Source organism: Amphiura filiformis, chromosome 19 (assembly GCF_039555335.1).
Source record: "Amphiura filiformis chromosome 19, Afil_fr2py, whole genome shotgun sequence".
Classification (NCBI taxonomy): Eukaryota; Metazoa; Echinodermata; class Ophiuroidea; order Amphilepidida; family Amphiuridae; genus Amphiura; species Amphiura filiformis.
In genome coordinates this window covers 53,974,148-53,987,726 of record NC_092646.1, presented here as the reverse complement: position 1 = coordinate 53,987,726, position 13,579 = coordinate 53,974,148, and the positions used below count along the sequence as shown (strand labels likewise).

Genomic DNA, 13,579 nt, shown 5'->3' with positions numbered 1-13,579 from the left:
AATTTATTTATAAAAAAATATATTAATGTTGCAAACAATAGTGCAGATTTTTCAGATAAAAATGGAAATAAAAAGATAAGCATATGACTGAATATAAACTAGAAAATAATTTATTTATAAAAAGATATTAATGTTGCAAACAATAGTGCAGATTTTTCAGATAAAAATGGAAATAAAAAGATAAGCATATTTGACTGAATCGAATATAAACTAGGAAATAATTTATTTATAAAAAGGAAAGATGTTAATGATAATGTTGTAACCCCAGAAGTAGAAGGCAAAAAAAAAAGGTTTGTCTCAAAGCTCACGAGTGGTTTGAAAACAAATCCGAAATGCGATTTTTATTTTTATTCCCGACTAGGTATTTTTATGGTATTTTGAGAAAAAATACTGATTTTCGCTGAATTTTTCCAGGAAAAAAAAATTTGAAATAAAAAAAAATCCGCATTTCTTTCTTTTCAAATCTCCCGATTTTATAAATGTGTGCGCAAGCTTTGAGACAAACCTTTTTTTTGCCCAATGTATAAATGTACAATGTGAAGTACCAATTATGAAAATTTTAAGTACACAGAGATAGACAGAAATCAATGTTAATTACATAGACACTGCTGACACTGGTGCAACCATTCCAATGAAACCATTATATCAAAATAAATTGTCACAGTGTGCTCGGTACACATTACAAAGCTCTTTGAAAATTAAAAACACAAACATTTAATATGCAGAGTATTTGAGATTATTCGCTCAAATCTAAAAAACAATATCGCTTAAATAAAGGCCATACATGTGCATGTATCATTTAATTTAAAATAGGTATTGTATATTTTATACCTTAAATTTCATGTGACATTTAATCAATACATCAATATACAGAGAATTTAAGATTTTCAAATAATATATATCACCTGAAACTCAAATCTGCATAAATCTCAACATGTTTTATTTTGCTATGGTATTGAACATGTCATTTTATACCTTAAATTTCATTCCGAGTGTCATCTGTGATGTTTAATCGATATATACAGAGAATTTAAGATTATCATATATTTGACCTAAATTGCAAAACTGCATAAATAAAGTCCCCACATGACTTGTGCATGCATTATTTTGGTAAAAATAAGCATCATACATTTATACCTTGATGCCATATTTCAAACATAAAGTGGTATTATTGAAGGGTCTCCTAATGGAAGATAATACTGTCATGACAGTTATTTTCACACATTTTGTTTTTTGTGATGGAATAATTTTTTTGTAATTGGACATTTTTTTCTGGTAATTTTGTGCAAGCTGTGGAAGAGAGTAGCACAAAGGTGTTACAGTGATACAGTTGACTGGAATACAGGTCATAATTGGTGCGCTATTAATTTCAGATCAATAATTTCAAATGGTTATTAATTCTGCCAATATATATTGTATTATTGTTACACAGATCATGTAGAAAAGGTGTTGTTTGTCAAGACGCTTTCTGAGTTGGATTTGGTCTTGTAGAGAAGCTGCCCTAGTTGGATTTCAGCCTCCTACTGTAAAATTGGACATTTCTTGCAACATTAATTTTGCACACCTAAAATGAAGCATGTTATTATGCTTGTGTTAAACTGTTTTACCTACTGGTACACTGCACCAGCTTACACCAGTTGGCTGTATTGGGCTATTCCATTTAAAATTTAACACTCCCCATGTGGAAGATTTAGGCAACATCTTCCAAAGGGGGAGTTTGAATTTCAAATGGAATGAACACATTATGAAGCTCCAATTTTATTTCATACACCCTCTGAGAAAGATTCAACCTGTATCTTTCACAGAGGGAGGGTGAGTTAGAGAATAAACGATAGGAATTTTTATTTTGCCTATCCTCTACCGTGTGATAGACGACAGGCAGGTCCAATATTTTGAGTAGTGGATGCCGGCGCACCACTACGATAAAAATATTGGACCTTCCTATCGTTTATTCTCATTCTTAGTCAGCTAAATATTATTTTAATAACTGTAAATTATTTTTTTTAAAGGAAAAATTAAGTTACCGTCATAAAAACTCCCCCTTTTCTAAAATGAACAAAACTTGTTTACAACTTCACATCTTTAGTTGCGCGTTCTGTTAGCGTGTGCGAGTATTCCGCACTGCGTCTCACGCATACAACGCGATACGTCTGCTAACACCTCTATGAGCGTGTTACGGCGTTATCAACACTCATGATGACGTGGGGTCGTCTACCGCCTGATAGACGACACCCAAAATCACGCGATTGTCCAATCAGATTATGTGTCTACTAATAGACCACTCCCACTGACTAAGAATTTCCAATAGAGTTGGTTATTGTGATAATTTCCTTTGAAATTCATACTCCCCTGTGGAAGATATTTCCAAAATCTTCCACAGGGGAGTGTGGATTTCAACTGGAATAGCCCATACAGCTTGCCTGTCAGCATTTACAGGTTGCCAACTGACAGGTGCTAAATTTGAGCCCTGGGTATGAAATTGAATGAATTAACAAACAAATACAGATATCATGGCTGTGATTTGTGCACCAAAGAGATTTCTTTCATACACCTACACTCACCATGCAATTTTTGATTTCACCTGTGCACACAAGTGAACTCAAAATTTAAAAATACATCTAGTATGTTTTTATTTGTAACTTTTGATAAAGCTGTTTTGATTACTGGAATAATGGAAATGTGGAACATTTTTAATGATCCTTTGATCAAACTGCAAGTATCACAATTTTCCATATTGGCATTTCATTTTGTCTATAATTATGTTGTAAAGTATTACCACTTAGATAAATGGGTGTCTTAAATTCCAGAGTGCAAGCATATTTCTGTTATCTGTATAAATTCATGCCGCTCTTATCACTTGACGTACAAAGTACATGTCACTTCAAAGTCAACTGTTGCAGAGCTTTGCAGTAAGCTGGTAAAATGCTATTGCAATATAATCAGCTTATAATTACATGATTTGGTAAAAGATTATTGCTGGCAATTATACTGTATGGGGAATACTAGAAAGCAGTTTATACAAATTTGTATATAATGCATCAGCTGTAGATCTGTGCCTCCACAAATTGGACAATTTGACAAAACAGGGCGCACTGCAATGTCAGTGTGTTAGGGACTAGGATGCGATTTAGGCCTGGGATGGTTATTGTCTCTTGTCTCGCCTGATAAGGCAGGAGACTATATAATCACTTTTCCGTATGTGTGTATGTAGGGGTGTGGGGGTGTGTGTGTGGATGTGACAAATTTGGTTAAAGTTTTGGTTAAAGTTTGCCTTCCGCCTATTTTCTCGGAGACTAGGGGTTGCACGTTCCTCAAACTTGGTGGGTGGGTGCATCTTGACCCGAGACAGAACCGGTTTGTATTGGTTAGTGGGTCAAGGTCACTGAGGTCATCTAGGGTTCATCTGAGGTCAAATTAGTAAAAACTGTCGTATGGGCATGAAACTTGGTGGGTGCAGTCAACATTTAAAGCCAAATTTGTGGAAGGTCATTTCAAGGTCACCAGGGGTCATCTGAGGTCAAATTAGTAAAAACTGTCGTATGGGCATGAAACTTGGTGGGTACAGTCAATATTTAAAGCCAAATTTTTGGAAGGTCATTTCGAGGTCACCAGGGGTCATCTGAGGTCAAATTAGTAAAAACTGTCGGATGGGCATGAAACTTGGTGGGTACAGTCAACATTTAAAGCCAAATTTTTGGAAGGTCATTTCGGTCACCAGGGTCATCTGAGGTCAAATTAGTAAAACTGTCATATGGGCATGAAATTTGGTGGGTACAGTCAACATTTAAAGCCAAATTTTTGGAAGGTCATTTGAGGTCACCAGGGGTCATCTGAGGTCAAATTAGTAAAAACTGTCGGATGGGCATGAAACTTGGGGGTACAGTCAACATTTAAAGCCAAATTTTTGGAAGGTCATTTCTGGGTCACCAGGGGTCATCTGAGGTCAAATGAGTAAATACTGTCGTATGGGCATGACACTTGGTGGGTACAGTCAACATTTAAAGCCAAATTTTGGGAAGGTCATTTCGAGTCCACCAGGGGTAATCTGAAGTCAAATTAGTAAAAACTGTTGCATGGGCATGAAACTTGGTGGGTACAGTCACCATCAGCCAGATAATCATGCCCAGCCGATAACCGCCAAATTCATTTACCTCTACCAAAAGTAATCGCAAAAGCAGGCGGTCACGAAAGCAGGCGAGACTCGTGGTTCGAGAACCGCCTTGTATATAGTCGGTGGCCACTGAATATTACCTTTTGGAATACTTGTATGTATTCATGTTGTGGTGTTTTCTGGTTGTACTGACGGTGGGCATATGGGGGGCTCCTTAAAAGAAATACGCAGGAGTGAAATAAATAAAAATTGGTGTCACATACAAAATAAATAATACAACAGATTTTTTTTGTGATTTTAACTGTTGTGAACAATCATGTAATTTATTCACAGTTTGAAACAGCTATTCTTCGGTTCACCTCAAGTGCTATTGATATCAATTCTTTTTTGTGGTTGCAGTGCAAGCGTGCCGACAAAAATGACCTTGTACAAATGGGTGCACACTCTGTGCAATTGACATTACATGTGCTAATCAATACTGCGACCAGCAAAATATGTGCATCTGTGTCACTACCGAACTTGAGGTGAACCATTGTATACATATTGAAGCCTGTATGTATGGGTTAAAAATATGTTTGCTGGGTTGTAAATTTTCAGTTGTATGTTTTACCACGAAAAGCTCGAAAATAAACCCCATTGAAAATTTCCTGTTACACAATACAAACTTTAAATTGAAAGTATTCAATTGAAGGCTGTGATAAAAGAGGAACCTAAATTAAATATAATCCAAGAAAATGTAGGCCATAGTTAAAACTATCTACATAAAGGTGTCAACTGCAAACGATAAGTTAAAAAACTTCATAATTCGTTATTATCATGACCCTATTTGAAAAATGCATAAAAATTAGTACAAACAAGCACAGTATGTTCAATGGTCTTGAGATAGCTCTTGATATTTTAAGAAAATATCTCAAAATAAACTAACAACAGTCTCTTGTTTTAATAATCTGTATTATTAATGTTTTTGTTATTATAAATGGAATGGACAATGCTACATGCGCATGTATGTACACGTAGAATATGTACATGTGTGTATAACAATGGGCTAATCCATGTGAAATCAACATTCCCCGTGTGGAAGATTAAGTTGAAGTCTTTCCCCAATTGCATTTGAAGAAGACACTCCTTATGTGGAATACTTATTTCAATTGGAATAGCCCAGTGTGTGTGCCTAGCTGTTAAATGTGCAGGATGTCAAACTAGAATTATCACTCAATATCCTTGATACAACTCTGTGCCTAAATTGAGGTTTTATAACAACAACCAACAACTATTGGTATATGCACTCATAATAATTTATTTATTTTTCATCAAGAACACTTTTTGATAAAAACACTATTAAGTATTATGTAACGATTCACAATTTGTGCCTGTATGTATGCACTGTAGTATTTAAGGAATATAAATGTGAGATTATCAACACTGGTATATCAATACCAAACCATTGGATAGGAGAATAAGTATGTATTGTGCCAAATTTGTAAACTGCCGTCATAGGAGAAGATAATGTACATCTTGGTTGTGTTGCATTATGCCCAGCAAACTTAGATCATACTGCATAATTGCTTTCCAAGTGTAATGTATTTATGCTGATGTGTTGTATGCATTGATACCAAGTATCACTATTTCATCCTAAGCTGAACATTTTGGTTTCAATACAGGGTGATTCATATGGTGTAGTTGCCATTGTGTTATGCAATTTGTGTATTTTACCACCTATGACCATAAGTTGACAGAATAAACACTTTAGCTGTTACATTAGTATACAGCCTGTTTACTCTGTGATTATATGCCATCACAGGTGGTATAATATGAGTTAGCTGTGTTATACTGTTGCAGCATAAAGTTGGCAGTTGAGGTGCTTAATTTGGGTCATTTGTGGTATTGATAGAATCAAACCCTACACAAATTGATATGCTGAAGCTATCAAGAGTTAAACATGCATTGGTAATAGAATATTCCATTTAAATTCCACACACCCCCTGTGGAAGATTTTGGAAATATCTTCCACAAGGGGGGTAAGTTTCGCAAATGTAATTGGCCAGAGTTAATCATTTTGAACCCATAGTCCCCCTGTATTATGGCTTTACCTATATGTTCCACAACTGGTGTGAGTATTTCAAATGGAAGTTACCCAATTATCTGTTTGATTTGAAAATCATACTCCCTCTGTGGAAGACTTTAGCTAAATCTTCCACAGGGGTAATGTGGATTTTAAATGGAATAGCCCAATTATACGTCATTCCCTATTTGATGAACAACTAAATAACAGATGAGTGAGCTGTATGTTAGAGACTGCTTGATGGTAAAGGCTGGCATAAGAATTACAATAAGGTGAGCTCTGTCAAGGAAAAACCGATACTTTTAAATGATGGAATCCTCTATTTTTTCCTAGATTTATGTATACATGTGTAGTTTGGCACCTAAATATCTATGCACTTATTGTATTTGTGTAATATGTATATTGATATATTTCATACAGACAAGGCATTGTATAAATGTGTTAGTTTGTACTAATACCGTTAAGATTTGCACACGGGCCTTACAGTAAACTTCACATGCAAATAGACAGCTCTCTCTCCTGTCAAAATTCAAACTAGAATAAGTGGTTTTGCCCTTTTTTCTGGTGGGATTTTTACAGGAGGCCATTTTAGTTTGTGCCTAAAATTCAGTTATGTCAAAGGAGCCCATGTGCTATTAGGCGAATCTTTACAATCTTTACAAATACAATGTAAACCTTTTTTCATCTGTGAAGAGGTTTATCGTTTTGTAATAGAAGCAAATTGGAAAATGTGAATTCATGATTTGTGAAAACCTCGAAGAGGTTATACTACAGTGGAAATTCCAATTGAATGAACACAGCCTGACATAGCATGACGATTTTTTCGCATACACTACTTGATACGACTGTATGCGTGTGTAACGCTGAAGTGAATTCAACCATGCCAACGCACTTATAATTGGTTAGTATTGTATCTAAGGTTGTGCGTTTGCGTTGTAGTTTTATATACACAAAATACGATCACGGTTGGATCGAATACAGTTGTTGAAAGTTCTGTTCATTCATTTGAAATGCCTGTTATTTGGTTCACCTCAAGTTTGGTAGTGACTTCAATGCTTCTGCGCGATAACACTGCAAGCGTGCCGACAAGCCGCACCTGAACGCGGGCGTGTACACTCAGTGCATTGAAGTTCACAAGCGCGATTTGATACTGCGGCGAGCGAAATATGCAAGTACGTCACTACCAAACTTGAAGTGAACCAAATTATAGTGTGTAGTGCTATGGTAAATTGGGTTAATCCGCCAAAATAGCTTGGTGTATAATCTATGTTAAATTGGGTTTATCCACCATATTGGATTGTGATATGGAGACCAAAATTGTCTACCTCAGACAGAAATTGGAATGATAATTGGAGCTTGATGGTGGCTAAGATTTGCGCACATGGTGCCATTATCACCATGATGTAGTACACGAGAACATAAAAAAGTATGCACTTAAAATAGAAGTTTGCGGTGGTGCACAATTGACCTCCATGAGTGACATGCAACAGAGTCTAGACTCTCTATTCAGATATCTTTGGAAGGCCTGGAGTTCTCTAGTGCTTCATTGCTTTCCCTAGCCATTCACAATTGTCAATACACGGAGACATACTTTCACACATTTGTGATGTGCAGGTGCTTGTTTACCTTCATGTATGTGCCAGGTTTGAATGTCAATGCACTAATAAGAGTTCTGAGTTAAGGTTGGTTCATACAATGCTGGTGCAGTTGCCTTGTGTTCCCGGTATAGCAATTACTTTTTGCCGCAACTCATTGCATTTCCAAATTAAAATGTATTTAACTTTATTGTGATATGCGATATTGCAATGCAAAGCAATTGTAGGGTTAGTATGAACAGATCTTACAAGATAGAATTTGTTTACAAAGGATCAATTGCAATTGATAGTATTAACTGCATACATATCAAAGCGATTTCACTACTATACTACTGTGTAGCGCTGACAAGTTTATAAGAAATGTATTGTATATTGTTCTGTCAGCATTATGATTGATTTTTTTACACATTGGAAAATATCTTTCAAGCCTAAATGTATGTGCAATTATCATACCTTTAAGCAAAGTTAGCAAACACCAACATGACTATAATTATATGTATACCACTAACCATGGATATCTAAAGTCAGTACTCATCTCATCAGTTACCAATATAGTTTGGTATCGTATATACTAAAGTGATGTGTATACCTACATTCCACTGCCTGTCATTTTGGACAGGCAGTTTGCTCCTGGGACAGGAACAATTAATGCCTGTGACACATGCTAAATTATGAAAATAATGCTTGAAGAAGTTCTAACGAATCAAGGCTATTGCAATAGCTATTTGAACTGACTGAATTGAACCCCAAGAAAGTGTAGCGCTTTTGGTTGTTTTCAGGATCAAATTTCGGACAGGGAGTTTGGGTTAAATTGACATGCACATATCAAATGCTAGCTAAGATTCTGGACAAAGGTAGAAGTAAGCACCACTCTTCTCTCTTGCTTATATGAAGCAAATTGTACTCTATTTCATCTCAAGGCCAATACTTGTGGTCTTGTCCTTGACTTGATAAGAATTCTAATGACTTGCTTCACATACAGGAGAGAGGAAAAGTGTTGGTTACTCATGTTATCTAGCTTTGTCCCGTGGAATGGCTTTAAGTAAGAACCCCAACAGTAATGGCGCTATAAAGTCTTCTGTGCAGGAGTCTATAGTAACCATTTTTGGAGCATTTTGAAAAACCATGTTACATTCTGGGGGTTGTGTGAGAATATTCTTTACTCACTGCCATGATAGGCTCACCCTTGAGGTTTGGCCGAGGATTCAAGTGCAGTATTTCCCTAACCATACCTCCGATTAAAAATTATATTTGATATCTGCTGATATTAATTGGCGAGACAATGTACAACATTATCGGAGATTGTACAGGCAGCTGACAAAATTACTATTTTAAAGATTTATAAATAGAAATAAAGAGGGACAATCATTGATTTGCTCTACCACAACATGCTAAAATGAGCATTATGATCAAATTTGTGTATTATGCTTGCTGGTTGCTCAGTGGAGCAGTTACATGTAGGGAAACTATTTTGTATAGAATCTCTGTGATTGTCCTTTTTAGGTCTAGGCACTTGATCACCATGATCTACATATGTTATGTGAGCAAGCAAAATGAGTCCGATGTCAGCAATATTAATTTTGAGATATAGCCAATAATAGTATTCAACTTCCTTTTTTGTATTTTATTGTTCTGAGCAACACTAAAATGGCCATATCTCTGGAACCGTAAGTCTAATTATGATGGGGCTTGCAGCAAAATAAAGCTCTGAAAATTGTTTATGTAATGTAATTGCAAACTGAATTTTGATTTTGATTGATATAAATAAGACTCATTTCGCTTGATCGCATCATATATCATAGGCCATAGTTTGATCTTTACTCTTGAGATTAATTCTAATCATGTCAAGAGAAATCACTTACTTAATATTACCATGTAGACTTGTACTATAAACATAGCTTGTTATTAAGGTTATATAGTAAACAAAACAGTACACTAATAACATAGTAGTTATGGTTAATAGCAAATGGAGTTATTCTATATCATTATATCATTATTTTGCGAACTGTTTACTAGACGTCAAACGGCCCAAGGTTATGTTACCTGAGATGAGTTATGTTCTAACTTGTATTAGGGGTGCATTTCATGAAATTTTGTGACATGTCATAAATCTCAAAATTTGTTGCAAGTTCTGATGTATTGGAACTTTCATTTCACTAAAGAGATTTACTAATAGTACACATGGTAAGTACTGAGGATTGGTAACAGGAACATTGTATGAATTGGAGTACTCATAACTGTATGATGTAAATCCCAGGTCACAGTGATTTTGGCTTAGTGTCGTCAGTGACATCAATTATTGAAGCAGCTACTCTGTGTGCGCATATATAAACACATACTCATAGATTAGCCATTTTTATGAACGATTGCAACCTATGAAATTCACATCACTGACTTTTCTAGGCCAGAGGCATTACAAACTGTTTTATTCACTTGGCAATGTGCAAGATAAATGTGGAAAGCAAATTATATGATAGTTGACATTTCATGACTGACCTGGGATATATATGTTTCACATAATTTTCACCCCATCGTATACTATTATTTCACCTTGGTGAGTCAGTGATGCAAGTGCACACTGTGCAGATCATTGGGCTCAACTTCGAATTGCAAGTGTGTGCTTCTTGTGTTTAAAGAATACAAAAAGATGTATGCACAAAACACGAAATGGCTGCATCATCACGATGATGTCAGTGATTCGCCAAGATGAAAATAGTATAGTGGAAGTAACCAGGTCAATGTTTAAAAATACTGCCATTTATTTGTATATACATATATATGCATTATTACTAATCACTATCCTATATTGTATTGTGTATTATTTTGTTTTGTTGTTTACTCAAATCAAAATAATGTGTTATTTTTGTGACAGTGGTTTGTAGAATTGGCATTTGCACGTTGTAGATGTTAATGTTATCATGTCAGCAGGGGTGTGCAGAGATGAGAGCCAGAGCAGTTTCTTCTAGCAGTATTGGCAGAGAAGCAAATCCATAGGTGTTTCTACTGCCAGAGAAATGCACACTACTATACGCGGATTTAGGGTTTCTCTACCAGAAGTCAATTTGTGCCGAAATTCCTTCCCACAATGCAATAAGTGTTTTGCATAACAATAGATACAGTTCGGAGGTTAATCAATATTCTTTGTTATGCAATACGCATATTGCATTGTGGGAAGGAATTTCGCACAAATTGACTTCGTAGAAAACCCTGAATCCAGTATTGACTTCATTTCATACTTGGCAGATTACTCATTTCTGTGAAGTATTTTGGAATGTGGCACTATAATACATATGCGGTGATTCTGATAGGCATAGACTGGCCTTTATCATATCAGTGAAAGTTAACTGTCACATAACTACTGGGGGAAATTAAGTCTGTAGAAGTAAGAAATGGTGGAGGAGACTGTTTCTACTGTATCATTGCATTTGAATAGAAACACCATATATGGGTATACTTCAACTCGAGTTTGGTAGTGATAAATGTTTGCATATCACAGGTGGCAATATCAAATCTTGTTTGCTAATCTAATCCTCCAATCACTCATGACTATTCATCCTCGTACAATTTCCATTGATATTAAAATAATGGTAGTTATGAATAGTTGTGGAATACGTCTACAGACCTGTCCCTCTGTCATCATAGAACTAACTCAATTGTTACACCATTCCGGTTGGTTAATTACACAAAAAGGGTGGTTTGTTGATATGCTTGAGGCGCAATCACTACAAACTTGAAATGAAGTATAGAGTTCTAATGGACTCAACAAATTTGAGACAATGAATAATGTATGTCAAGGAACATTTTGTATTTATTCAAGCTAATCATGTATACAAAAATTATTTGTAATCAGATGATTTGTAATCAAATTGGAATTTAAATGCAATCTTATTACTCTATGTGACCCACTATGGTCCACTCTGGACAAAACCTAAGGTACAATCAATAAGTAAAGTATTGGTACAAAAGTACAAAATATTTATAAAAGCTAAACTACAGTACATATTGAAAGACCAAATTGACATAATCCAAAGTACTTTCTATCAGTTTGTACTTTTGCTGATAACCAAAATGTAGTTAGAAACTCTCTTTGCTATTATGTAATCAATGTGTGAAATCAATGTGTATTATTTATAACAAAAATGAAATGTATGTATAAATTGTGATTGATAATGATATAAAGCACAAGAATTATTAAATCAGTCTTTCACACAAAGTTCAATACAATTATATTATGCAGATGAACTTGTGCCTCTAGTAATTGTGATGATTAGTTAGTATTTTATACACACAGTACAGTACAGAAAGATGGATGTATATTTTGGTGATCAATATATTGTCTTATTGTAACGACACAACTAGTATCTAGTTTAAACATACACTAGGATCTCACAATTATGTGTTTTATCAAAATTATGTCTTGGATTATTGTAATAAAATCAAATTTGTTGTATCACAGATCAATTAAACAAGTAGTACAATTGTTTCATTGAATTGGTTGTAATACTCTCACATCCCTGCTTGAATATGGGGACAGATTGGCCAGGTTCAAATCTATTGCAAAAACCCTAAATACAGGGATTAGAGGTTAATAACTGCGCATCGGTTATTTGGAGGGCATTGTGAAAAATCTTAACATTTTGCCTTTGGAACCGAGGAATATTCTGAGGTCCAATGCCCGACATAATACCGATGCAAAGTTATTAACCTCATTCATAACCGTCAATTTCATCTCTTCACTTTACAAAATATCACACGATTTTCCTCAAAAATAACCAAGTTTTACGTTTTGCCGTTTCAAAAATCGATCAGGCTTAAACAGGACGACCAATAACAGAAGTGCGTATCACAATCTGTGCAAATATGGTAGCGCGCAATCGAAATACGGCGGCCAGCACTCTCGCAATTTGTTCGACACACAACACGGCGCGACCGAAGGTTACTAATATTTACGCTGATGACGCGGAGGTCCACTGTTGTTTATTAGTGACCGTGTTCAGCATTTGCGTTTTGCCAAATAAATATAAATGATTGGATTGCATGTATCGCATAGATTAATGAGGTTATGAATATCCAACAGTGGCACTTCCTTTGAAGCGATCTCTGTTTTGCACAGTATTTTTTATGGGACCTGAGAGCACATCAGAAATATAGAATTGCATTCTGAATACGAAGAATATCCTGATGATATCAAATAATTTTGATTTTTTGAAATTTATGATATAATACAAATTTTATGGCAAATTATTAAAATTTGATATTTTGTATATATTTTTGATATTTCAGTCCTCTAAGAAAACTTTCTAAATCTAATGATGTGTACTTAAAGTGCATGTAGCTGGGATGAAAATCCAACGATCAATTCAAAATGTTGATCTTTCATATTGAAGATATACATTTGTCTCAAAAAGACCTACATTTCTTTTTGGTGTTTTAAGAAAAAAATCTATCTTCAACATGAAAGGTCAAAATTTTCATTATGATGGACGGCTTTTCATCCCAGCTACATGACTGTAAGTGCATATCATTAGACTCATACAATTTACTTTGAGGACTGTTAAATTTCAAAAATATCAATTTTTAATCACTTACATTGCGAATTTCAAAAAAATCAAAATTATTTGATATCGGAAGGACATTTCTCAAATGCAAAATGCAATTTGATACGTGAAAACATCCCTATCCGAGCCCTTAATGTATTTAATTTCTAGGTGTGAGAAATATTTTAAATTTCAATGTGGCATTTATTTCCAATTGTTGTATAGATTTTTAAATTCATATAATCAATATTGAAAACATACTAATTCAAAACTG

At 34.9% G+C, this 13,579-nt stretch overlaps 1 long non-coding RNA gene across 1 annotated transcript; it reads left to right on the top strand.

The window, feature by feature from the left end:
• The first annotated feature begins 2,196 nt into the window (after nucleotides 1–2,196).
• On the top strand, nucleotides 2,197–7,232 carry LOC140141486 (uncharacterized). The gene is made up of 2 exons (XR_011857419.1): nucleotides 2,197–3,701; nucleotides 3,912–7,232. It is a non-coding gene; the product is annotated as an uncharacterized lncRNA (long non-coding RNA).
• The last annotated feature ends 6,347 nt before the right edge of the window (nucleotides 7,233–13,579 follow it).